General features: G+C 62.6%; 1 long non-coding RNA gene across 1 annotated transcript; it reads left to right on the top strand.

The window, feature by feature from the left end:
* Window positions 1-5,211: 5,211 nt before the first annotated feature.
* LOC128313354 (uncharacterized) lies at window positions 5,212-6,939 on the top strand. Its single transcript, XR_008293933.1, has 3 exons — window positions 5,212-5,936; window positions 6,273-6,426; window positions 6,561-6,939. It is a non-coding gene; the product is annotated as an uncharacterized LOC128313354 (long non-coding RNA).
* Window positions 6,940-7,343: the final 404 nt, after the last annotated feature.

The following is a 7,343-nucleotide window of genomic DNA, read 5'->3' as shown; positions in this document are numbered from 1 at the left end:
AGGCTGGCACTTTCTGCGGGCGAGCAGCCGGACAGGCGGGGGGGAGGCTCGGGACCGGGCTCCGGGGAGGGGGGTGGGGAACCTGGGCGAACAAGGCCATGTGCCTGCTGGGAAGGAGGGGGGCAGGGGCCGCCCTGAGCCTGAGGCCCCCGCAGACCCCAGCACCTGTCACGTTGACTGCCGCTCCGTTATTCATTTGTTTCTCATCTAATTTGTGACACTCACCTGTGTTGAACAGTCCAGGTCACTGGCAACCCGGGTATTCCTCGACACCTGGTCCTGAAATATTGTCCTTAGTTACCCCGAACTGATTGAGCGGTGAGAGAGAATTTCCAAAACTTTAATATTTTGATACCCTTTTGGATTTACAGAACAGCTGCAGAGAGGGGGCAGAGAGCTCCTGCCACCGCCCCCCGGGCATTAATAGAGCCTCATGGGATCGGGCGAGCGCGTCGAGGCTGGGACACGAGTCCCAGACCCCGACGCAGGTCCCCAGGGTCCACTCTGCTACCCGTTCTGCTCCCCTGCGACTCAGCCTGACCCCAAGGACAGGTTTCCGTGGGGCCCGTGGGCTGCGAGCCCACCACACCCGCCAAGTGCCTGCAGGGCAGAGGTGGTGCATCCTCCCAGAAGCAGGGCCTCTCAGGGCCCCTCATGAGGCGGCTTCTCCCCTACGTGGAGCCCCAGGCGCCGTGCCCCAACCCCGCACGGAGGGGCCGTCTGGAGAAGCAGGGCCCGCTGCGGCCGTGGACGTCCCAGGACCCAAGGGCTTAGGACCGCCACGGTGCATGTCCCGCAAGGTCCTGGGCAACGAGGCCCCAGGACCGGGGCGGCCATGCCAAGCACCCTGTGTCGGGGTGGGGGCGGGGCCTCCTCTGAGATTTCCTGACCATCCTGTCTGCGTGGGCGCTCCAATCCCGCTCACTGACGCGGGCGTCGGCATCTGCCGTGGGGGGACTGGTGGCCCCCAAAGAGAGGTGTCTGCACCCCGACCCCCGGAGCCTGTGGCCATTACCTCAGTGGGAAACGAGCGGGTCTTGCTGATATAGTCAAATCACAGATCTCAATGTGACATTATCCTGGATTACCCCTAAATCCAGTGACAAGTGTCCTCACCAGAGACACGTACACAGGGGACAGGCCACGTGAAGGTGAACAGAGATGCAGGGTCGCGGCCACAGGCAAGGACACGTGGGGCACAGCAGCTGGACGGGGCAGGGAAGGACCCTCTCCCAGCGCCTGTGGGAGAGGCTGTCCTGCCCACACTGAGTTTGGACTCTGGCCTCCAGCGCCAGGAGCGAATAAATTCCTGTTGCTGGCGGCCAGCACGCTCGTGGCCCCGGGAAGCTAATGCAGGATCCCTCGGGGAACCGTTAAGGAAACTGAGCCTCAGGGCAGCTGGGTGGCTTGTCAAAGTCATGTGGATACCGGGCATCAGAGCCAGGGCCTGCTCGCGGCCCGGGCGGCTCTGAGGTCTGCGCTGCGTGGCTCTCGGAGGCGAGAACCACCTCCCCCCGCCCCCGCCCCCGGCCCCGATGCCAGGCCGCCCCGATGCCAGGCCCAGCCCTGCAGCCCTGGAGCCCTGCGATTTGGGGCAAAGTATTCAACCCTCACCCTCCCAGTTTCTGCATCTGTAAAATGGGGGGCGGTGAAAACAGCACTTTGCTCCCTGGGCTGTTGTGGATTTAAGGGAGCAGGCGGGTGGATCCTCGGGCGGCACCGGGAGCCATGCCCGGAACGCGGCGGCACCGGGGAGGCACCTGCCGTAACCATGGTCAGCGGGGTCCCTGCCCCCACTGGGACCAGGGTGTGCCACCCTCGAGGCCGTGGACACTGTGGGGTGTCTGGCTCTTTGTTGAGAGGCCCCTCCAGGCGCTGTAAGATCTGAGCCACGCCCCTGCCCTCCGCCCGCCCCACCCCCAAGTCCCGAAGAACTTGCCGGATCTGAGGGACACCCCAGCCCGCGGCTGGATCTCCTGCAGATGGCAGGACGTGGGAGACAGGGCTGGGCGTCGGAGACAGGGCTGGGCGTCAGGCCCCAGTGACGGAGCCATCAGGGACCCTCAGCGGAGGCCCCCGGGGCGGGGAGGCCACCTGGGAAGCGGACCGATGGTGTCGTGAGCCCGCACCGGTGCCCCGTGTGCCACCGACTTTGCAGTCAGCGGGGGCAGCAGAAGCATCAGCCACTCGTGGACACGGGCCTCACTCGGAGCGTCAGGTGCGAGACGAACGGTGTGCTGGGCGCGGGGTCGGCGCCCAGTCTGTCCCGGCCAGCACGGCGCTATGTTCGCTCTTCCTGTTCTTCCAGGCTGACAAACTGACCCACGCGGGGACGGGGAGGGAGAGGCCCCAAATCAAATCGGAGCGCGTCTGATGGCCACCGACAAATAGAACATACACGCCCGGGACGAGGGTGGGAGCTGGGCGCGTAGTGTAATTTACAGGAATGGCTTCGCCAGAGCAGACGGAAGCCGTGAGAGATTTACGCCCGTGTGACAAAGGTTCCCGAAAGCAGCGGTTTCCCCCCACCCCCGCCCCGGCCTGAAATGATGATATTTGTTGCCGGCAGACGCAGCTGAATTGGAAAAAGAGAGACCGCGCTCGAGGATTGTCACTTCATTTTACTCTCCTGTGGCTGCCATCCAGCCGGCTCAAGTGCCAGCCCCTCTCGGGCCCCTCCCAGGGTCCTTCCTCTCCCCCTCCCCCCTCTTCTGCATAGAAGCCTAGAGAAGGAAGCGCTAAGGCCCTGGGGTCAGGAGGTCTGAGTTGATGTGGTTCTGCATTTTGATGGCTGTGTGACCTCAGGCCAGCCACCTGCCCCTCCACTGGCAGGGCTTCCTGGGCAGGGCTCTACGGGCGTGCCTGGACCACTGCTATTTTCTGAAAATAACAGCAGCAATGATGACACCAATACTGTTTACTAAGTATTTATTCCAGAGCCCACCTGTGTCACGTCATCAATTCCTCAGGAAAACACGAAGGGAGGTGACCTCACTACTCCCATTTTACAGAAGAAACAGAGGCTTAGAAAGGTAAGATACTTTGCCCAAGGTCAAGCAGCTCATCAGGGCCACCCTGTATGGTTGTTCAGGTTGTGTACTGCACAAAGGAGCTATGCCTTAGAGGATGACATTTACGTTGCAGACAAATGCTGACTTACAGCATGAAGTGGGCACAGGGCTCTCGGGCGCCCCGGGCACGTTCTAGAACATCCTTCATAAACGCACCCAGACACCCACGACAGGTCCCCGCTCAGGAGCAAGGGCACTCACACCGTCTCTTGGCCTGACTGCTGCAGACTCTGTGTGGTTGCCTGGCTGGAGGGTGGAGCAGGTGCACACCGGGGTCTCCGAGACCCGGAGCCCGAGGGCATGAAGCAGGCCGACCCCTGGCTGGGTTGTGTCTCGCCCTGGGCTCCCCAGAGCACAGAGCCCAGGAAGAGGCTTACGTACCAGCACTTTCGGAGGACTGTGACCCCCATGGGCGCCCAGACCCGGCGGCTTCGAACAACACCCGCTCTTCTCTTGTGGTCAGGAGGGCAGAAGCAGTCTTTCCGGCCAAACCCAGGGGTCTGCGGGGCCGCACTCCCTCTGGAGGAGCCGATCTCCTGGCCTTTTCCAACCTTGAGAGCCACATTCCCTGTACTTCCCGGACTCCTGGCCCGGCATCTTGCCTTGCTTCCCGAATTTCCTCCTCCTACAACCAAATCTCCCTCCGCCTCACTCCAGAGAGGACCCCTAGGCTTGCACTCAGGGCCACTGCGGTCATGTAGGGTCACCTCCCATCCCAAGACCCTAAACCCAGCCCTATCTGTGAAACCCTGTTTGCCTTTCCAGGAGCAGGACCTGGGTGGGGCGGGGCGGTCATGCGGTCCAAGGGGCGGGGCTGTTATGTGGTGCGTCCAGGGGGCCAAGAGGTGACCAATCGACTGCAGCCTGTGCAGGAGGTCAGCCGCTTGGCTGGGAGGGGGCACCGCCGGGGTGGGGGGGAGAGGAAGCACATTTCTGTGACCCCACCCGCTTCGGTCAAAGGTGCGCCCGTGGGGTGTGCACACGGCCCCACTTCTGGGTTGTGCCCAAGTGCATTCTGAGCTCGGGGACGTGGGAACAGACAAGGCCTTCAGGCTGTGGACTGGGGGCAGGCCCTGCTGACCTGCACAGCCTGGGGGTTGCCCGCCTGAGCAGGGCTGGGAAAAGCACAGGCCCAGGGGGCTGCAGGCGGTGCCCAAGAGGGGTCCCCAGCAGGTGCCCAGCACCGTCCTCAGGTGTGAGAACAGTCTGGACAGAGGGAGCACATGTGAACTGAAGCGGGAGGCTGGCAGTTAAACCCCGGAACCCGCACCCTCCCCCCGCCATGCCCTCTGACCTCTCGCCCCACCTTCTGACAGGGCAGCCGTGCTGGGCCATCTAATAAGTGGGGAGGCAGCACCCCCATGCCCTCTCCCCACCATATATGGGGGCTCTAGTTGTGACTCCAATTATAGACCCCACACCATCACTTTTAGCTTGAAGGAAGAGAGCTGTTTTGTTTGGCTCTGTTTTCAATTGGCATTAAGGTCTCCTGTGGGCCCACCCGGCCCTGAACCCCCCACCCTGAACCCCGGCCCTGACCCCGGCCCTGAACCCGGTCCTGAACCCTGGCCCTGACCCCGACCCTGACCCCAGCTGAACCCTGGCCCTGACCCTGAGCCCTGGCCCTCACCCTGAACCCCGGCCCGAACCCCGGCCCTGACCCCAGCTGAACCCTGGCCCTGACCCTGGTCCTGAACCCCGCCCGGACCCTGGCCCTGAACCCCGCCCGGACCCCGGCCCTGACCCCAGCTGAACCCTGGCGCTGAACCCTGGCCCTGACCCTGGCCCTGATCCCAGCTGAAGCCCAGCCCTGACCCCAGCCCTGATCCCGGCCAGACCTTGGCCCAGGCCCCTCCAAAGCCCAACACAAACCATGAACTCGGCTGCCCCCTCACAGATCACAAGAGCCCAGAGTCGCGAGCCTGATCGCCTTCTCTGCTCAGGGTCGCAGTGCTGCTGGGGGAGGACCGCAGGCTGGCCTCGGGCACTCCAGGCTGCTCACCCCCTCCCATCCTGCGCTTCCTACTCCCAGAGGCTGCTCCAAAGACAATGCCTTGACCAGTGCCGTGGCCGAGAACACCTGCACCGTCCGTCCGTGTGACTGAGCCCAGGTGAGGCCTCCGCATACACCATCACCATGTGGGGTGTGGATCAGAGACCCACTCGTCCGGCGGCTGCCTGAGATCAAACCTGTCCCCCGCCAGCCTGGAGGAACATCACTGTCTTCCGTCTCTCCCTGCCCTCCACCAACGGGGTTGGTAATAGATCACACCCAAGAAGCCTGCACCCTCGACCCTCAGGTCTGGCCAACAGAGGGGGAGCCCTAGAAAAAGGGGCAAGTGCCCCATCAGGAAGAGCGTGGGCAGGGTCGTCTGAATGACCTCGGAGGGCTTGCGGGCTCCTGGGAGGAACTGAGCCCGTGAGTGCATTTCAGGGAGACGCAGGTGCTCCCGCCCTACAGGTGGGAGGTCCAGGGCACCTGCCTCTTGGGGCTTCCCCGCTGACCCTGGGGACCAGGAGAGAGGCTGGGCCCCGAAGAGGGCTCCCGACCCAGCCTGCCCCCGTGTCCTTCCCAGGTGCTTCCATCCCCAGTCCTGCCCTGCCCCCTGCCCCGTGTCCTCACCCCGACCCCTCCCTCCTGCACCTCTGCTCTCCGCTGACTCCTCTGGCGGCCCGGGGATCCCAGCGAGACTGTGCCCCAACCCCTCCCATCTGGAGGTGCAGGCCGGCTCTGGCTGCCCAAGTGAGGGCATCTGGCACCATCAGAAAGTTCCACAGAGGGACAGCTGACCTGACCTTCTGGCCTTGACCTTGGCCTTGACCATGACCTTGGTCCAAGTCCCAGTCCTGCTGCACTCACCCCAGGTAACCCCTCCACTCTGCCTCAGACACACCCAGAGGGCGCCCCTAGACCTGGGCTGGGCCCCAAACACAATCACTCCCCAGCTGGTTAACGTGAGTTCCTGGTTTAAGCGGGAAGACGGACAGAGCACCCCCTTCAGACTTCAGCTCCCACGTGTGGGTCTGGGGTCTGCCTCCAGGCTCTGTCACTCGCCAGCTCAGTGGTCAGGGTAATGTTCTAAGAGGCAACTCTGTGGGCCTCAGTTTCCCTTTCTCACCTCACAGGGACATCCTAAGGGGGACCACAGACCCTTTGCAGGCTGTGGAGTGACGGACCGTTTCCCAATTTCTTTATCCCAGAATTGGGGGCTCCCCGGGGCCACCGACCACCTCTCCCCGGCCAGGAAGGGCAGTTCCCCCAACACCGCGGGCTCGGGGCCTGCGACGTCCTTACACAGGGCTCTGCGAGCCCTGCCCGCTACTGCGACCTACTTTCCTTCCCGGCCCCGTAAAAGTGAGTTTGCTCTGTGCTGACGCACTTGTCTCTTTATTAGGGCAAACCGGGCCCTGGGAGGCAGCGTTGCAGGCCACGGCTGGCAAGGTTGCCATGGAAATTATCCACTTTCACTGAATTATTCATTTATGCAGTCCAGCTAGGACGTTCCCCAGGCTCACGGCTGTGACAGACAGACCCTTGGACGGACAGGCGTGTGGCAGAGAACGAGGGTGGGGGCCCCCAGCGCCTGCCCTGGGCTGCGGGGACTCGATCCACAGTGATTTCCTGCCCAGACTCGGAGTCCAGACCCTGAGGCGACAAGCCTCCTCTCCCGACCCCGTTTCAAAACCCACAAATGGCCATCAGACAACTCAATCGGAAAGAGATCAGAAAAATCAGCCCGGAATCATGCTCACCACAACGTTACCAGTGGTTGTTTCTGGGTAATAATATTTTGGGCAATCTTTTTTGAGTTTACTTATTTTGAGAGACAGAGAGACGGGGTGAGGGGAAGAGGGGAGAAAGAGAGAGAGGGAGGGAGAGAGGGAGGAAGGGAGGGAGAGCGCATATGCAGAAGCAGGGAAGGGGCAGAGAAAAGGAGAGACACAATCCCAGCAGCCTCTGTCTGCACCATCATCACAGAGCCTGCCGTGGGGCTCGAACTCCCGCACCCAAGATCGCAACCTGAGCTGAGACCAAGAGTCGGACGCCCAACCGACCGAGCCCCCCAGGCGCCCCCTTGTCTGGGTAGTCTTCGTGCCTTTTGCCCTTGACGTATTTTTATTTTGTTTGAATTCCCTAAAATGAGCACACGTCAGCATCATCTGAGCCGGGGGCAGGGGAAGGCACTTTTGTCGAGTGTCACAATGTCCTCTGTGGCACAGGTGGCCGCCCCCGCTGTGTGCACACCTCCCTGGACACCACGCAGGCAGCAC

The sequence above is a fragment of the Acinonyx jubatus genome, chromosome E1 (assembly GCF_027475565.1).
Source record: "Acinonyx jubatus isolate Ajub_Pintada_27869175 chromosome E1, VMU_Ajub_asm_v1.0, whole genome shotgun sequence".
NCBI lineage: Eukaryota > Metazoa > Chordata > Mammalia > Carnivora > Felidae > Acinonyx > Acinonyx jubatus.
This window is presented reverse-complemented; position numbering and strand designations above follow the sequence as displayed.